The sequence below is a fragment of the Arachis hypogaea genome, chromosome 18 (assembly GCF_003086295.3).
Source record: "Arachis hypogaea cultivar Tifrunner chromosome 18, arahy.Tifrunner.gnm2.J5K5, whole genome shotgun sequence".
NCBI lineage: Eukaryota > Viridiplantae > Streptophyta > Magnoliopsida > Fabales > Fabaceae > Arachis > Arachis hypogaea.
Window position 1 is genome coordinate 112,871,015 of NC_092053.1, and position 10,521 is coordinate 112,881,535.

Consider the following 10,521-nt stretch of genomic DNA (forward strand, 5'->3'; position numbering starts at 1 on the left):
GTGAATTTAACATAAAAACTAATGAAAACATCCCTAAAAGTAACTAGATCCTACTAAAAACAACGCCAAAAAGCGTATAAATTATCCGCTCATCACAACACCAAACTTAAATTGTTGCTTGTCCCCAAGCAACTGAAAATCAAATAGGATAAAAAGAAGAGAATATACTATAAATTCCAAATTATCAATGAAACATAGCTCCAATCAAATGAGCGGGACTTATAGCTTTTTGCCTCTTGAATAGTTTTGGCATCTCACTTTATCCATTGAGGTTCATAATGATTGGCATCTATAGGAACTCAGAGTTTAGATAGTGTTATTGATTCTCCTATTTCAGTATGATGATTCTTGAACACAGCTATTTTATGAGTGTTGGCCGTGGCCTTAAGCACTTTGTTTTCCAGTATTACCACCGGATACATAAATGCCACAGACACATAATTGGGTGAACCTTTTCAGATTATGACTCAGCTTTGCTAAAGTCCCCAATTAGAGGTGTCCAGGGTTCTTAAGCACACTCTTTTTTTGCTTTGGACCTTGACTTTAACCGCTCAGTCTCAAGTTTTCACTTGACACCTACACGCCACAAGCACATGGTTAGGGACAGCTTGGTTTAGCTGCTTAGACCAGGATTTTATTCCTTTAGGCCCTCCTATCCACTGATGTTCAAAGCCTTGGGATCCTTTTTATTTGCCCTTGCCTTTTGGTTTTAAGGGTTATTGGCTTTTTTCTCTTGCCTTTTGGTTTTAAGAGCTTTGGCTTTTTCTGCTTGCTCTTTCTTTCTATATTTTTTTTTGCCTATATTTTTTTTTTCTGCAAGCTTTGTTCTTTGCTGCTTTTTCTTGCTTCAAGAATCATTTTTATGATTTTTCAGATTATCAAATAACATGTTTCCTAGTCATCATTCTTTCAAGAGCCAACATATTTAACATTCTTAAACAACAACTTCAAAAGACATATGCACTATTCAAGCATTCATTCAGAAAACAAGAAGCATTGTCACCACATCAATATAATTAAGCTAAGTTCAAGGATAAATTCAAAACTCATGTACTTCTTGTTCTTTTGAATTAAAACATTTTTCATTTAAGAGAGGTGATGGATTCATAGGACATTCATAACCTTAAGACAAAGTTACTAACTACTAATGATCATGTAATGAAGACACAAATATAGATAAGCACTTAGCATATAGAAAACGAAAAACAGAAGAGATAGGAACAAGGAATGAATCCACCTTAGTGATGGTGGCGTTTTCTTCTTGAGGAACCAATGATGTCATTGAGCTCTTCTATGTCTCTTTCTTGTCTTTGTTGCTCCTCCCTCATTGCTTTTTTATCTTCTCTAATTTCATGAAGGATGATGGAGTGCTCTTGATGTTCCACCCTTAATTGTCCCATATTGGAACTCAATTCTCCTAGGGAGGTGTTGATTTGCTCCCAATATTTATGTGGAGGGAAGTGCATCCTCTGAGGTATCTCAGGGATCTCTTGATGATGAGCTTCTTCATGTGCCTGTTGAGATCCATGAATGTGCTCTCTTGTTTGCTCCATCCTTTTCTTAGTGATGGGTTTGTGAGATGAATCTTTCCATCTCCCATGGCTCAGAGGTGGAAGCAATTGTCTTCCCTTTCCTCTTCTTGAGGTTTCTCTGGCCTTAGGTGCCATTAATGGTAATGGCAAAACAAAAAGCTTATGCTTTTACCACACCAAACTTAGAATGTTGCTCGTCCTCGAGCAAAAGAAGAAAGAATAGAAGAAGAAGAAGAAGATATGGAGGAGATGGAGGGATGTGTGTTTGGATGTGAGTGGTGAATGGAAAACAGAAGGGATGACCATGAATGGAGAGAGAGAGGGTGAGGTGGGTGGGGATCCTGTGAGATTCACAGATCCTAAGATGATCCTGTGGTGTCCACAGATCCTGAGGTGTCAAGGATTTACATCCCTGCACCCATTAGGCATGCAAAATGCCCTTGCACACAATTCTGGGCGTTCAACGCCCATTTGTTGCCATTTCTGGTGTTGAACACTAGAACCATGCTTGTTCTGGGCGTTCAGCGCCCAGATGCTGCCCATTTTGGGCGTTCAGCGCCAGAACCATGCTCTGTTCTGGCGTTGAACGCCAGACAGGTGCCTCCTCCAGGGTGTGATTTTTCTTCCGCTGTTTTTGATTCCGTTTTCAATTTTTATATTTATTTTGTGACTCCACTTGATCATGAACCTAATATAACATGAAAAACAATGAAAATAAAGATTAGATAAATAAAAATTGGGTTGCCTCCCAACAAGCGCTTCTTTAATGTCTATAGCTTGACAGTGGGCTCTCATGGAGCCTCACAGATGTTCAGAGCATTGTTGAGACTCCCCAACACCAAACTTAGAGTTTGGATATGGGAGTTCAACACCAAACTTAGAGTTTGGTTGTGGCCTCCCAACACCAAACTTAGAGTTTGACTGTGGGGGCTCTAGTTGACTCTGTTTTGAGAGAAGCTTTTTCTGCTTCCTCTCCATGGATGCAGAGAGAGATCCTTGAGTTGTAAATACAAGGTTGTCCTTATTTAATTGAAGGATCAATTCTCCTCTGTCCACATCAATCACAGCTCTTGCTGTGGCTAGGAAAGGCCTTCCTAGGATGATGGATTCATCCTCTTCCTTTCCAGTGTCTAGGACTATGAAATCAGCAGGGATGTAAAGGCCTTCAACCTTTACTAACACGTCCTCTACTTGTCCATAAGCCTGTTTTCTTGAATTGTCTGCCATCTCTAATGAGATTTTAGCAGCTTGCACCCCATAGATTCCCAGCTTCTCTATTACAGAGAGGGGCATGAGGTTTATTCCTGAACCAAGGTCACATAGAGCCTTAAAGATCATGGTGCCTATGGTACAAGGTATTATGAACTTTCCAGGATCCTGTCTCTTCTGAGGCAATGTCAGTTGATCCAGATCACTTAATTCATTGGTGAACAAGGGAGGTTCACCTTCCCAAGTCTCAATACCAAATAATTTGGCATTCAGCTTCATGATTGCACCAAGAAACTTGGCAGTTTGCTCTTCAGTAACATCCTCATTCTCTTCAGAAGAGGAATACTCATCAGAGCTCATGAAGGGCATAAGGAGGTTCAATGGAATCTCTATGGTCTCTAGATGAGCCTCAGAGTCCTTTGGTTCCTCAGAGGGAAGCTCCTTATTGATCACTGGACGTCCCAGGAGGTCTTCCTCCTTGGGATTCACGTCCTCCTCTCCCTCATTGGGTTCGGCCAATTTGATTATGTCAATGGCCTTGCACTCTCCTTTTGGATTCTCTTCTGTATTGCTTGGGAGAGTACTAGGAGGGATTTCAGTGATCCTCTTACTCAGCTGGCCCACTTGTGCTTCCAAATTTTTAATGGAAGACCTTGTTTCATTCATGAAACTTACAGTGGCCTTAGACAGATCAGAGACTAAGTTTGCCAAATTATAGGTATTTTGTTCAGAATTCTCTGTTTGTTGCTGAATGGATGATGGAAAAGGCTTGCTATTGCTAAACCTGTTTCTTCCACCATTATTAAAGCCTTGTTGAGGCTTTTGATCCTTCCATGAGAAATTTGGATGATTTCTCCATGATGAGTTATAGGTGTTTCCATAAGGTTCACCTAAGTAATTCACCTCTGCTATTGCAGGGTTCTCAGGATCATAAGCTTCTTCTTCAGAAGATGCCTCTTGAGTACTGTTGGATGCAGCTTGCATTCCATTCAGACTCTGAGAAATCATATTGACTTGCTGAGTCAATATTTTGTTCTGAGCCAGTATGGCATTCAGAGTATCAATTTCAAGAACTCCCTTCTTCATAGGCGTCCCATTATTCATAGGATTCCTCTCAGAAGTGTACATGAACTGGTTATTAGCAACCATGTCAATGAGTTCTTGAGCTTCTGCAGGCGTTTTCTTTAGGTGAATGGATCCACCTGCAGAAGTATCCAATGACATTTTAGCTAAGTCAGACAGACCATCATAGAATATATCCAGGATGGTCCATTCTGAAAGCATGTCAGTAGGACACTTTTTGGTCAGCTGCTTGTATCTTTCCCAAGCTTCATAGAGGGATTCACCTTCTTTCTGTCTGAAGGTTTGAACATCCACTCTAAGCTTACTCAGCTTTTGAGGAGGAAAGAACTTGGCTAAGAAATCCGTGACCAGCTTATCCCAAGAGTTCAGGCTATCTCTGGGTTGAGAATCCAACTATATTCTAGCTCTGTCTCTTACAGCAAAAGGGAAAAGCATGAGCCTGTAGACTTCAGGATCTACTCCATTAGTCTTAACAGTATCACAGATCTACAAGAATTCAGTTAAGAACTGAAAAGGATCCTCAGATGGAAGTCCATGAAACTTGCAGTTCTGCTGCATCAGAGAAACTAGCTGAGGTTTCAGCTCAAAATTGTTTGCTCCAATGGCAGGAATGGAGATGTTTCTTCCATGTAAATTGGAATTAGGTGCAGTAAAGTCACCAAGCATTCTCCTTGCATTATTATTATTTTCGGCTGCCATCCCCTCTTCTTGTTCGAAAATTTCTGAAAGGTTATCTCTGGATTGTTGTATTTTAGCTTCTCTTAGTTTCCTTTTCAGAGTCTTTTCAGGTTCTGGATCTGCTTCAACAAGAATATTCTTGTCTTTGCTCCTGCTCATATGAAAAAGAGAGAACAGAAAAATAATAATAATAGGGGTCCTTTTTACCACAGTATAGAGGTCCCAGTGTGAGTAGAAGAAAAGAAGAAGAAGAAATTCGAACACAGATGGAAGAGAGGGTTCAATTTGGGTGAGATGAAGTGTTAGTAGATGAATTAATAAATAGAATAAGATGAGAGAGGGAGAGGATTTTCGAAAATAATTTTTGAAAGAGGGTTAGTAATTTTCGAAAATTAATTTTGAAAAGGGTTAGTAGTTTTTCGAAAATTCAAATAAAAAAATAAAATAATTAATTAATTAAAAAGAATTTTTGAAAAAGAGGAAGATATTTTCGAAAATTAGAGAGAGGGAGAGTTAGTTAGGTGGTTTTGAAAAGGATAAGAAACAAACAAAAAGTTAGTTAGTTAGTTGAAACAAATTTTGAAAAGATAAAAAGTTAGGAGGTTAGAAAAGATATTTTGAAATCAAATTTTTGAAAAAGATAAGACAAGAAGATATTTTTGAAAAGATATGATTGAAATTAGTTTTGAAAAAGATTTTATTTTTAAAATCACAATTAATGACTTGATTCACAAGAAATCATGAGATATGATTCTAGAACTCAAAGTTTGAATCTTTCTTAACAAGCAAGTAACAAACTTGAAATTTTTGAATCAAAACATTAATTGATGATGATATTTTCGAAAATATGATGTAAAATTAAGAAAAAGATTTTTGAAATTTTCGAAAACAACTAAAAAAATGAAAAAGATTTGATTTTTATAAAAGATTTTGAAAAAGATAAGATTTTTAAATTGAAAATTTTTGAAAAAGTCAATCCAAATTTTCGAATTTTATGAGAGAAAAGAGGGAAAGATATATATATATTTTTTTTATTTTTGAATTTTTATGATGAGGGAGAAAAACATGAAAATGCTCAATGCATGGAGATTTTAGATCAAAACAATAAATGCATGCAAGAATGCTATGAATGTCAAGATGAACACCAAGAACACTATGAATGTCAAGATGAACACCAAGAACATATTTCTGAAAAAATTTTAATGCAAAGAAAATATACAAGACACCAAACTTAGAAATCTTTAATGCTTAGGCACTAAGAATTCAAGAATGCATATGAAAAACAAGAAAAGACACAAAACATGCAAATGCAAAGATCAAACAAGAAGACTTACCAAGAACAACTTGAAGATCATGAAGAACACTATGAATGCATGAAATTTTCGAAAAAAAAATGCAAGATGCACATGCAATTGACACCAAACTTATAACATGACTCAAGACTCAAACAAGAAACACAAATTATTTTTTTTGTTTTTTATGATTTTCTAATTTTTTTTTGGATTTTTATTTTATATTTTTCGAAAATCATTTTAAAAAAAAAAAGAAAAATAAGGATTCCAAAATTTTTAATATGAATTCTAGGAATCTTATGCTCTTTAGTCTAAAGCTCCAATCAAAGGGTCAGGCATGGCTTAATAGCCAGCCAAGCTTTAGTATGTATCCAGACATGACACGCCTAACATGCCCTACAGTCGTGGCTTTACAGCCAACCAGGCTTCAACATGCTTCATGAAACTCTAGAATTCATTCTTAAAAATTTTGAAGAAAAATATATTTTTGAAAACATTTTTATTTAAAAAATTTTTTTTTTTCGAAAACAAAGGAGAAAATTTTGAAAGATTTTTGAAAATTTTTTTAAGAGAAAACAAAAAGAAAATTACCTAATCTGAGCAACAAGATGAACCGTCAGTTGTCCATACTCGAACAATCCCCGGCAACGGCGCCAACAACTTGGTGCGCAGAAATTGTGATTACACTTTGATTATGTAAAATTCATTGCTCTTTCTTTCCCTGGTAATGGCGCCAAAAACATGATGCCAATACCATGGTTCACAATTTCGCACAACTAACTAGCAAGTGCACTGGGTCGTCCAAGTAATACCTTACGTGAGTAAGGGTCGAATCCCACGGAGATTGTTGGTATGAAGCAAGCTATGGTCACCTTGTAAATCTCAGTCAGGCGGATATAAAATAGTAATGGGGTTTTCGAAAATAAACAATAAACTAAGGATAGAAATACTTATGTAAATCATTGGTGAGAGTTTCAGATAAGCGTATGGAGATGCATTCGTTCCTCTGAATCTCTGCTTTCCTGCTGTCTTCATCCAATCAGTCTTACTCCTTTCTATGGCTGGCTGTTTGTAAGGATGTCACCGGTGCCAATGGCTACTTTCGATCTCTCTCGGGAAAATGGTCCAAATGCTCTGTCACAGCACGGCTAATCGTCTGGAGGCATCACCCTTGTCGTTGGTTGCATCCTATTCCTCTCTGTGAAAATGGTCCAATGCGCTGTCACTGCATGGCTAATCATCTTGGAGGTTCTCGATCATACTGGAATAGGATTTACTATCCTTTTGCTTCTGTCACTACGCCCAGCACTCGCGAGTTTTGAGTTCGTCACAGTCATTCAATCCCAGAGTCCTACTCGGAATACCACGGACAAGGTTTAGACTTTCTGGACTCTCATGAATGCCGCCATCAATCTAGCTTATACCACGAAGATTCTGATTAAGAGATCTAAGAGATACTCATTCAATCTAATGCAGAACGGAGGTGGTTGTCAGGCACGCGTTCGTAGGGAATGATGATGATTGTCACGTTCATCACATTCAGGTTGAAGTGCGAATGAATATCTTAGAAGCGAAATAAGATGAATTGAATAGAAAACAGTAGTACTTTGCATTAATCTTTGAGGAACAGCAGAGCTCCACACCTTAATCTATGGAATGTAGAAACTCTACCGTTAAAAATACATAAGTGAATAGAGGGTAAGCATGGCCAAGTGACCAGCCTCCCATGGAGGTCTAGAGATCTAAAAATGATCAAAAGATGTCTAATACAATAGTAAAAGGTCCTATTTATAATAAACTAGCTACTAGGGTTTACAGAAGTAAGTAATTGATGCATAAATCCACTTTCGGGGCCCACTTGGTGTGTGCTTGGGCTGAGCTTGAGTGTTACACGTGTAGAGGTCATTCCTGGAGTTGAACGCCACCTTTTGTGCCATTTTGGGCGTTGAACTCCACTTTGCAACTTGTTTCTGGCGCTGGACGCCAGAATTAGGCAGAGAGCTGGCGTTGAACGCCAGTTGTTGTCGTCTAAACTTGGGCAAAATATGGACTATTATATATTTCTGGAAAGCCCTGGATGTCTACTTTCCAACGCAATTGGAAGCCCGCCATTTCGAGTTCTGTAGCTCCAGAAAATCCACTTTGAGTGCAAGGAGGTCAGAATCCAACAGCATCAGCAGTCCTTCTTCAACCTCTGAATCTGATTTTTGCTCAAGTCCCTCAATTTCAGCCAGAAAATACCTGAAATCATAGAAAAATACACAAACTCATAGTAAAGTCCAGAAATGTGAATTTAACATAAAAACTAATGAAAACATCCCTAAAAGTAACTAGATCCTACTAAAAACATACTAAAAACAATGCCAAAGAGCGTATAAATTATCCGCTCATCACAGGACTACGGAAGAAGCATGGGATAGTTCACAAAGTGGCAACAGCTTACTATCTCCAGACCAATGGGCAAGCAGAGGTATCTAACAGAGAAATAAATCACATTCTAGAGAAGATAGTCAAGCCTCATAGGAAGGAGTGGAGCACCAGACTTGTTAATGCGCTCTGGGCGTATCGGACAGCGTACAAGACACCCATTGAGATGAGCCCCTTCCACTTAGTGTACGAAAAGGCTTGCCACCTTCCAGTAGAGGTGGACCACAAGGCTTTCTGGGCTGTGAGATAGTGCAACATGGGATTTAAGAAAGCTAGTGCTGAAAGGAAGCTGCAACTAATAGAACTGGAGACCATTCGACTCGAAGCATATGACAATTCTACACTGTACAAAGAGAAGGTGAAAGCTGTGCATGACAAGCATATCAAGAGGAGAGAGTTTAGACCTAGAGATCTAGTTTTCCTTTACAATTCAAGGCTGAGACTCATGCCAGGAAAGCTGAGATCAAGGTGGGAAGGACCCTACAGAGTAGAGAAGGCAGAGCCATATGGGGTCTTCCACCTGAGCCATCCTTCCAGTTTTAATTTCATCAAGGTCAATGGACATCGCCTAAAGCTTTATCATGGTGAGAAGATGAAGGAACACAAAGAGCTAGAGGTCTTCCTCTTGGAGGACCCACCAACCGAAGCAGAATGAGCCAGAAGACCGTCCAACTTAAGGACGTAAAAGTAAAGTGCTAGGTGGGAGACAACCCACCATGGTATGATCATTCTTTTTTTTCAATCTTAGTTTTATTTTTCTTTGTTTCATTCTTAATTTTATTTTATTTTATTTTTATTAGTGTTCATTCATAATAATCATCTGCATACTGCATTCTGCATAAAAAAATTGCATGCGACGCGCAAGCGTCGTTGACGCGTACGCATCATATGTGCATGCGACAAAAAAGAAGAATGAACAGAGAGTTGCGCGGGAGCATGGCTGGAGGTGTGCTTTAGGCATAAACACGCCTACGTGCACGCGTCCCTGACGCGTACGTGTCGCTTGCAAAATCAGCCTTCCACGCGTATGCGTGACCCTGCAAAATCGGCATAAATGGGTGTATGGCCAGAGAGTTATGATGGTGTGGGGCTGGAATTGTGCTGGAAGCACACGCCCTATCACGCGTACGCGTCCCTGACACGTATGCATCGTTTTTCCAATTCAGACCATTCACGCGTGCACGTCCCTGACACGCACACGCCGCCTAAAATTTTAGCAATGTGCGTATTGAAACAGAGAGTTGTACGTGCACGCGGCTGCCTCCACGCCAACTGCACAACCCCTGTCACGCGTACGCGTCCTTGACGCGTACACGTAATGCACGCGTACGTGTCGCAAGCGACGCATAGCTAATCCTCCTCAGCGCCTGATTTCAAATCTCCCACCCCTCAATCCTACTTATCTTTCTATTATCATTCTTTCTTCTTTCTTCTCCCTTCCTTCTTCTTTATTCTTTCTTACTTTCTACTACTTTCTCTCTCCTTCTTCATCTTCTTTATCAAGGTTCTTTTCTTCTTCCCCTTTTACTCTTCCATTATTACTTTAATTTCTATTCCCTTCTTCTTTTTCTTCTTAATTTCATTATCTATGTTTTCTTTATTTTTCTTTTTCTTTTTTTACATCCTTTTAATTGGTGCTAGAAATCTAATTAGGTGATTGCTTTCTTCTATATTTTGCTTGTGGATTATTAAGGAGTTGTTGACAATTATCACTAATTATTTTTGGGTTGCTTGCATGTTCAAATTTAATACTTTCAATAACATATCTACCATCCATACTAAGTGTTTGTGAAAAAAAAGTCCGTATGGCATTGTGTATTTTTAATTATTCTATCCTTCTATTCTAATGCATATTTTTCACAAAACCCCTTAAATATTTTATTAATTGAATATAATTGTCAATACAAACATGATTGTTAGTTTGTTACATTTGATAATCAAATTAAGAAATTAATACTTGATCTATGCTACTCATGCCTTTGCCAGCATGCTAATAAACATCTTGCATCTAATTGTCTTACTTTATCATGCTATATTTCCATTGATGTCCTGATCACATGTAGTCGCGACCATGTGCTAACAGCATCCTCCTTTACCTTGGCATTGATTATCATTTGTACTGTGCTCTTCCTTGCTTTAACCCTTGGCTTTTGATACGCGAAAAATTTCTTTCACGTATAACCGGCAAGTATACCGAGTCGTATCAAGTAATAAAAACTCACATGAGTGAGGTCGATCCCACAGGGATTGAAGGATTGAGCAATTTTAGTTTAGTGGTTGATTTAGTCTAGCGAATCAAG

General features: G+C 38.5%; 1 non-coding gene across 1 annotated transcript; it reads left to right on the forward strand.

Moving 5' to 3' along the window:
* Positions 1-4,019: 4,019 nt before the first annotated feature.
* On the forward strand, positions 4,020-4,127 carry LOC112774464 (small nucleolar RNA R71). Its single transcript, XR_003188954.1, has one exon. It is a non-coding gene; the product is annotated as a small nucleolar RNA R71 (small nucleolar RNA).
* The last annotated feature ends 6,394 nt before the right edge of the window (positions 4,128-10,521 follow it).